The sequence below is a fragment of the Narcine bancroftii genome, unplaced genomic scaffold (assembly GCF_036971445.1).
Source record: "Narcine bancroftii isolate sNarBan1 unplaced genomic scaffold, sNarBan1.hap1 Scaffold_158, whole genome shotgun sequence".
Classification (NCBI taxonomy): Eukaryota; Metazoa; Chordata; class Chondrichthyes; order Torpediniformes; family Narcinidae; genus Narcine; species Narcine bancroftii.
In genome coordinates, this window is record NW_027211893.1 from 4,787,246 (window position 1) to 4,795,913 (window position 8,668).

Below are 8,668 nucleotides of genomic sequence, written 5' to 3' on the forward strand. Positions count from 1 at the left end.
AGTCCGGGAATCAGTGATGGGGATTCAGAGGCGGGGAATGAGATATGGAGAATCAGAGGCGAGGAATCAGAGGCGGGGAAACAGAGGTGGGGAATCAGATATGGGGAATCAGAGGTGGCGAATCAAAGGCGGTGAATCAGAGATGGGGAATCAGAGGCGGGGAATCAGAGGCAGGGAATCAAACACGGGGAATCAGAGGCGTGGTATCAGAGCTGGGGAATCAGAGGCTGGGAATCAAAGTTGGGGAATCAGAGGCAGGGAATCAGATATGGGGAAACAGGGGCGGGGAATCAGAGGCGGGGAAACAGAGGCGGGGAATCAGATATGGGGAATCAGAGGCGGGGAATTAGAGTTGGGAAATCAGAGGCGGGGAATCAGAGGCGGGGAAACAGAGGCGGGGAATCAAACACGGGGAATCAGAGGTGGGGAATCAGAGGTTGGGAATCAGAGGCAGGGAATCAGAGGCGGGGAATCAGAGGCGGGGAATCAGAGGCAGGGAATCAGATGTGCGGAATCGGAGATGGGGAATCAGAGGCAGGGAATCAGAGGCGGGGAATCAGAGGCGGGGAATCAGAGGCCGGGAATCAGATATGGGGAAACAGAGGCAGGGAATCAGAGGCCGGGAAACAGAGGCTGGGAATCAGATATGGGGAATCAGAGGTGGGGAATCAGAGGTTGGAAATCAGAGGCAGGGAATCAGAGGCTTGGAATCAGATGCAGGGAATCAGATGCGGGGAATCAGAGGCGGGGAATCAGAGCTGGGGAATCAGAGGTGGGAAATCAGAGTTGGGGAATCAAAGGCAGGGAATCAGAATCAGAAGCAGGGAATCAGAGGCCGGGAATGAGAGGCCGGAATCAGATGCCGGGAATAAGAGGCCGGGAATCAGAGGTGGGGAATCAGAGTCTGGGAATCAGAGATGGGGATTCAGAGGCGGGGAATGAGATATGGGGAATCAGAGGCGGGGAATCAGAGGCGGTGAAACAGAGGCGGGGAATCAGATATGGGGAATCAGAGGTGGCGAATCAAAGGCGGTGAATCAGAGATGGGGAATCAGAGGCCGGGAATCAGAGGCAGGGAATCAAACACGGGGAATCAGAGGCGGAGAATCAGAATTGGGGAATCAGAGATGGGGAATCAGAGATGGGGAATCATAGCTGGCGAATCAGAGGCGGGGAATGAGATATGGGGAATCAGAGGCGGGGAAACAGTGGCGAGGAATCAGATATGGGGAATCAGAGGTGGCGAATCAAAGACGGTGAATCAGAGATGGGGAATCAGAGGCGGGGAATCAGAGGCAGGGGATCAAACACGGGGAATCAGAGGTGGGGAATCAGAGCTGGGGAATCAGAGGTGGGGAATCAGAGTCGGGGAATCAGAGGCAGGGAATCGGATGTGCGGAATCAGAGATGGGGAATCAGAGGTGGGGAATCAGAGGCGGTGAATCTGAGATGGGGAATCAGAGGCGGGGAATCAGAGGCAGGTTATCAGACTCGGGGATTCAGAGGCTGGGAATCAGACGGGGGGAATCAAAGGCGGGGAATGAAGCTGGGGAATCAGAGGCAGCGAATCAGAGTTGGGGATTCAGAGGCGGGGAATCAGATATGGGGAAACAGAGGCGGGGAATCAGAGGCGGGCAAACAGAGGTGGGGAATTAGATATGGGGAATCAGTGGTGGGGAATCAGAGGTGGTGAATCAGAGATGGGGAATCACAGGCGGGGAATCAGAGGCTGGGAATAGAATGCGGGGTATCAGAGGCAGGGAATCAGAGCTGGGGAATCAGAGGCGGGGAATCATAGTTGGGAATCAGAGGCGGGGAATCAGATATGGGGAAACAGAGGCGGGGAATCAGGGGCGTGGAAACAGAGGCGGGGAATCAGATATGGGGAATCGGATGCGGGGAATCAGAAGCGGGGAATCAGAGCTGGGGAATCAGAGGCGGGGAATCAGAGTTGGGGCATCAGAGGTGGGGAATTAGATATGGGGAAACAGAGGCGGGGAATCAGAGGCGTGGAAACAGAGGCGGGGAATCAGATATGGGGAATCAGAGGTGGGGAATCAGAGGCAGGTAATCAGATGTGCGGAATCAGAGATGGGGAATCAGAGGCAGGGAATCAGAATCAGAAGCGGGGAGTCAGAGGCCGGGAATCAGAGGCCTGGAATCAGATGCTGGGAATAAGAGGCCGGGAATCAGAGGTGGGGCATCAGAGTCCGGGAATCAGTGATGGGGATTCAGAGGCGGGGAATGAGATATGGAGAATCAGAGGCGAGGAATCAGAGGCGGGGAAACAGAGGTGGGGAATCAGATATGGGGAATCAGAGGTGGCGAATCAAAGGCGGTGAATCAGAGATGGGGAATCAGAGGCGGGGAATCAGAGGCAGGGAATGAAACACGGGGAATCAGAGGCGTGGTATCAGAGCTGGGGAATCAGAGGCTGGGAATCAAAGTTGGGGAATCAGAGGCAGGGAATCAGATATGGGGAAACAGGGGCGGGGAATCAGAGGCGGGGAAACAGAGGCGGGGAATCAGATATGGGGAATCAGAGGCGGGGAATTAGAGTTGGGGAATCAGAGGCGGGGAATCAGAGGCGGGGAAACAGAGGCGGGGAATCAAACACGGGGAATCAGAGGTGGGGAATCAGAGGTTGGGAATCAGAGGCAGGGAATCAGAGGCGGGGAATCAGAGGCGGGGAATCAGAGGCAGGGAATCAGATGTGCGGAATCGGAGATGGGGAATCAGAGGCAGGGAATCAGAGGCGGGGAATCAGAGGCGGGGAATCAGAGGCCGGGAATCAGATATGGGGAAACAGAGGCAGGGAATCAGAGGCGGGGAAACAGAGGCTGGGAATCAGATATGGGGAATCAGAGGTGGGGAATCAGAGGTTGGAAATCAGAGGCAGGGAATCAGAGGCTTGGAATCAGATGCAGGGAATCAGATGATGGGAATCAGAGGCGGGGAATCAGAGCTGGGGAATCAGAGGTGGGGAATCAGAGTTGGGGAATCAGAGGCGGGGACTTAGATATTGGGAAACAGAGGCGGGGAATCAGAGGCGGGGAAACAGAGGCGGGGAATCAGAGATGGGGAATCAAAGGCAGGGAATCATAATCAGAAGCAGGGAATCAGAGGCCGGGAATGAGAGGCCGGAATCAGATGCCGGGAATAAGAGGCCGGGAATCAGAGGTGGGGAATCAGAGTCTGGGAATCAGAGATGGGGATTCAGAGGCGGGGAATGAGATATGGGGAATCAGAGGCGGGGAATCAGAGGCGGTGAAACAGAGGCGGGGAATCAGATATGGGGAATCAGAGGTGGCGAATCAAAGGCGGTGAATCAGAGATGGGGAATAAGAGGCCGGGAATCAGAGGCAGGGAATCAAACACGGGGAATCAGAGGCGGAGAATCAGAATTGGGGAATCAGAGATGGGGAATCAGAGATGGGGAATCAGAGGCGGGGAATCAGACGCGGGGAATCAGAGGTGGTGAATCAGAGATGTTGAATCAGAGGCGGGGAATCAGAGGCAGGGAATCAGAGTTGGGGCATCAGAGGTTGGGAATTAGATATGGGGAAACAGAGGCGGGGAATCAGAGGCGGGGAAACAGAGGCGGGAAATCAGATATGGGGAATCAGAGGTGGGGAATCAGAGGCAGGGAATCAGATGTGCGGAATCAGAGATGGGGAATCAGAGGCAGGGAATCAGAATCAGAAGCGGGGAATCAGAGGCCGGGAAACAGAGGCGGGGAATCAGATATGGGGAATCAGAGGTGGGGAATCAGAGGCAGGGAATTAGATTTGCGGAATCAGAGATGGGGAATCAGAAGCAGGGAATCAGAGGCCGGGAATCAGAGGCCGGAATCAGATGCCGGGAATAAGAGGCCGGGAATCAGAGGTGGGGAATCAGAGTCCGGGAATCAGAGATGGGGAATCAGAGGCGGGGAATGAGATATGGGGAATCAGAGGCGGGGAATCAGAGGCGGGGAAACAGAGGCGAGGAATCAGATATGGGGAATCAGAGGTGGCGAATCAAAGGCGATGAATCAGAGATGGGGAATCAGAGGCGGGGAATCAGAGGCAGGGAATCAAACACGGGGAATCAGAGGCGGGGAATCAGAGCTGGGGAATCAGAGGCGGGGAATCAGAGGCAGGGAATCAAACACGGGGAATCAGAGGCGTGGTATCAGAGCTGGGGAATCAGAGGCTGGGAATCAAAGTTGGGGAATCAGAGGCAGGGAATCAGATATGGGGAAACAGGGGCGGGGAATCAGAGGCGGGGAAACAGAGGCGGGGAATCAGATATGGGGAATCAGAGGCGGGGAATTAGAGTTGGGGAATCAGAGGCGGGGAATCAGAGGCGGGGAAACAGAGGCGGGGAATCAAACACGGGGAATCAGAGGTGGGGAATCAGAGGTTGGGAATCAGAGGCAGGGAATCAGAGGCGGGGAATCAGAGGCGGGGAATCAGAGGCAGGGAATCAGATGTGCGGAATCGGAGATGGGGAATCAGAGGCAGGGAATCAGAGGTGGGGAATCAGAGGCGGGGAATCATGTGCCGGGAATCAGATATGGGGAAACAGAGGCAGGGAATCAGAGGCGGGGAAACAGAGGCTGGGAATCAGATATGGGGAATCAGAGGTGGGGAATCAGAGGTTGGGAATCAGAGGCAGGGAATCAGAGGCTTGGAATCAGATGCAGGGAATCAGATGCGGGGAATCAGAGGCGGGGAATCAGAGCTGGGGAATCAGAGGTGGGGAATCAGAGTTGGGGAATCAGAGGCGGGGACTTAGATATTGGGAAACAGAGGCGGGGAATCAGACGAGGGGAAACAGATGCGGGTAATCAGATATGGGGAATCAGAGATGGGGAATCAGAGGCAGGGAATCAGATGTGCGGAATCAGAGATGGGGAATCAAAGGCAGGGAATCAGAATCAGAAGCAGGGAATCAGAGGCCGGGAATCAGAGGCCGGAATCAGATGCCGGGAATAAGAGGCCGGGAATCAGAGGTGGGGAAGCTGAGTCCGGGAATCAGAGATGGGGATTCAGAGGCGGGGAATGAGATATGGGAAATCAGAGGCGGGGAATCAGAGGCGGTGAAACAGAGGCGGGGAATCAGATATGGGGAATCAGAGGTGGCGAATCAAAGGCGGTGAATCAGAGATGGGGAATCAGAGGCCGGGAATCAGAGGCAGGGAATCAAACACGGGGAATCAGAGGCGGGGAATCAGAATTGGGGAATCAGAGATGGGGAATCAGAGATGGGGAATCAGAGGCGGGAAATCAGACGCGGGGAATCAGAGGTGGTGAATCAGAGATGTTGAATCAGAGGCGGGGATTCAGAGGCAGGGAATCAGAGTTGGGGCATCAGAGGTTGGGAATTAGATATGGGGAAACAGAATCGGGGAATCAGAGGCGGGGAAACAGAGGCGGGAAATCAGATATGGGGAATCAGAGGTGGGGAATCAGAGGCAGGGAATCAGATGTGCGGAATCAGAGATGGGGAACCAGAGGCAGGGAATCAGAATCAGAAGCGGGGAATCAGAGGCCGGGAAACAGAGGCGGGGAATCAGATATGGGGAATCAGAGGTGGGGAATCAGAGGCAGGGAATTAGATTTGCTGAATCAGAGATGGGGAATCAGAAGCAGGGAATCAGAGGCCGGGAATCAGAGGCCGGAATCAGATGCCGGGAATAAGAGGCCGGGAATCAGAGGTGGGGAATCAGAGTCCGGGAATCAGAGATGGGGAATCAGAGGCGGGGAATGAGATATGGGGAATCAGAGGCGGGGAATCAGAGGCGGGGAAACAGAGGCGAGGAATCAGATATGGGGAATCAGAGGTGGCGAATCAAAGGCGATGAATCAGAGATGGGGAATCAGAGGCGGGGAATCAGAGGCAGGGAATCAAACACGGGGAATCAGAGGCGGGGAATCAGAGCTGGGGAATCAGAGGCGGGGAATCAGAGTTGGGGAATCAGAGGCGGGGAATCAGAGCTGGGGAATCAGAGGTGGGGATCAGAGTCGGGGAATCAGAGGCAGGGAATCAGATGTGCGGAATCAGAGATGGGGAATCAGAGGTGGGGAATCAGAGGCTGTGAATCAGACACGGGGTTTCAGAGGCTGGGAATCAGATGGGGGAATCAAAGGCGGGGAATCAGAGCTGGGGAATCAGAGGTGGGGATCAGAGTCGTGGAATCGGAGGCAGGGAATCAGATGTGCGGAATCAGAGATGGTGAATCAGAGGTGGGGAATCAGAGGCTGTGAATCAGAGATGGGGAATCAGAGGCGGGGAATCAGAGGCAAGAAATCAGACACGGGGTTTCAGAGGCTGGGAATCAGATGGGGGAATCAAAGGCGGGGAATCAGAGCTGGGGAATCAGAGGCAGGGAATCAGAGTTGGGGATTCAGAGGCGGGGAATCAGATATGGGGATACAGAGGCGGGGAATCAGAGGCTGGCAAACAGAGGCGGGGAATTAGATATGGGGAATCAGAGGTGGCGAATCAGAGGTGGTGAATCAGAGATGGGGAATCACAGGCGGGGAATCAGAGGCAGGGAATAGAACGCGGGGAATCAGAGGCATGGAATCAGAGTTGGGGCATCAGAGGTTGGGAATTAGATATGGGGAAACAGAGGCGGGGAATCAGAGGCGGGGAAACAGAGGCGGGAAATCAGATATGGGGAATCAGAGTTTGGGAATCAGAGGCAGGGAATCAGATGTGCGGAATCAGAGATGGGGAATCAGAGGCAGGGAATCAGAATCAGAAGCGGGGAATCAGAGGCCGGGAATCAGACGCTGGGAATAAGAGGCCGGGATTCAGAGGTGGGGAATCAGAGTCCGGGAATCAGAGATGGGGATTCAGAGGCGGGGAATGAGATATGGAGAATCAGAGGCGGGGAATCAGAGGCGGGGAAACAGAGGTGGGGAATCAGATAAGTGGAATCAGAGGTGGCGAATCAAAGGCGGTGAATCAGAGATGGGGAATCAGAGGCGGGGAATCAGAGGCAGGGAATCAAACACGGGAAATCGGAGGCGGGGAATCAGAGCTGGGGAATCAGAGGCGGGGAATCAGAGTTGGGGAATCAGAGGCAGGGAATCAGATATGGGGAAACAGGGGCAGGGAATCAGAGGCGGGGAAACAGAGGCGGGGAATCAGATATGGGGAATCAGAGGTGTGGAATCAGAGGTTGGGAATCAGAGGCAGGGAATCAGAGGCGGGGAATCAAACACGGGGAATCAGAGCTGGGGAATCAGAGGCGGGGAATTAGAGTTGGGGAATCAGAGGAGGGGAATCAGAGGCGGGGAAACAGAGGCGGGGAATCAGATATGGGGAATCAGAGGTGGGGAATCAGAGGTTGGGAATCAGAGGCAGGGAATCAGAGGCGGGGAATCAGAGGCAGGGAATCAGAGGCAGGGAATCAGATGTGCGGAATCGGGGATGGGGAATCAGAGGCAGGGAATCAGAGGCGGGGAATCAGAGGCGGGGAATCAGAGGCCGGGAATCAGATATGGGGAAACAGAGGTGGGGAATCAGAGGCGGGGAAACAGAGGTGGGGATTCAGATATGGGGAATCAGAGGTAGGGAATCAGAGGTTGGGAATCAGAGGCAGGGAATCAGAGGCTTGGAATCAGATGCAGGGAATCAGATGCGGGGAATCAGAGGCGGGGAATCAGAGCTGGGGAATCAGAGGTGGGGAATCAGAGTTGGGGAATCAGAGGCGGGGACTTAGATATTGGGAAACAGAGGCGGGGAATCAGAGGCGGGGAATCAGAGGCAGGGAATCAGATGTGCGGAATCAGAGATGGGGAATCAGAGGCAGGGAATCAGAATCAGAAGCAGGGAATCAGAGGCCGGGAATCAGAGGCCGGAATCAGATGCCGGGAATAAGAGGCCGGGAATCAGAGGTTGGGAATCAGAGTCCGGGAATCAGAGATGGGGATTCAGAGGCGGGGAATGAGATATGGGGAATCAGAGGCGGGGAATCAGAGGCGGGGAAACAGAGGCGGGGAATCAGATATGGGGAATCAGAGGTGGCGAATCAAAGGCGGTGAATCAGAGATGGGGAATCAGAGGCCGGGAATCAGAGGCAGGGAATCAAACACGGAAAATCAGAGGCGGGGAATCAGAGCTGGGGAATCAGAGGCGGGGAATCAGAGTTGGGGAATCAGAGGCGGGGAATCAGACGCAGGGAATCAATATGGGAAATCAGAGGTGGGGAATCAGAGGTTGGGAATCAGAGGAAGGGAATCAGAGGCGAGGAATCAGAGCTGGGGAATCAGAGGCGGGGAATCAGAATTGGGGAATCAGAGATGGGGAATCAGAGATGGGGAATCAGAGGCGGGGAATCAGACGCGGGGAATCAGAGGTGGTGAATCAGAGATGTGGAATCAGAGGCGGGGAATCAGAGGCAGGGAATCAGACGCGGGGAATCAGAGGCGGGGAATCATAGCTGGCGAATCAGAGGCGGGGAATGAGATATGGGGAATCAGAGGCGGGGAATCAGAGGCGGGGAAACAGTGGCGAGGAATCAGATATGGGGAATCAGAGGTGGCGAATCAAAGACGGTGAATCAGAGATGGGGAATCAGAGGTGGGGTATCAGAGGCAGGGGATCAAACACGGGGAATCAGAGGTGGGGAATCAGAGCTGGGGAATCAGAGGCGGGGAATCAGAGTTGGGGA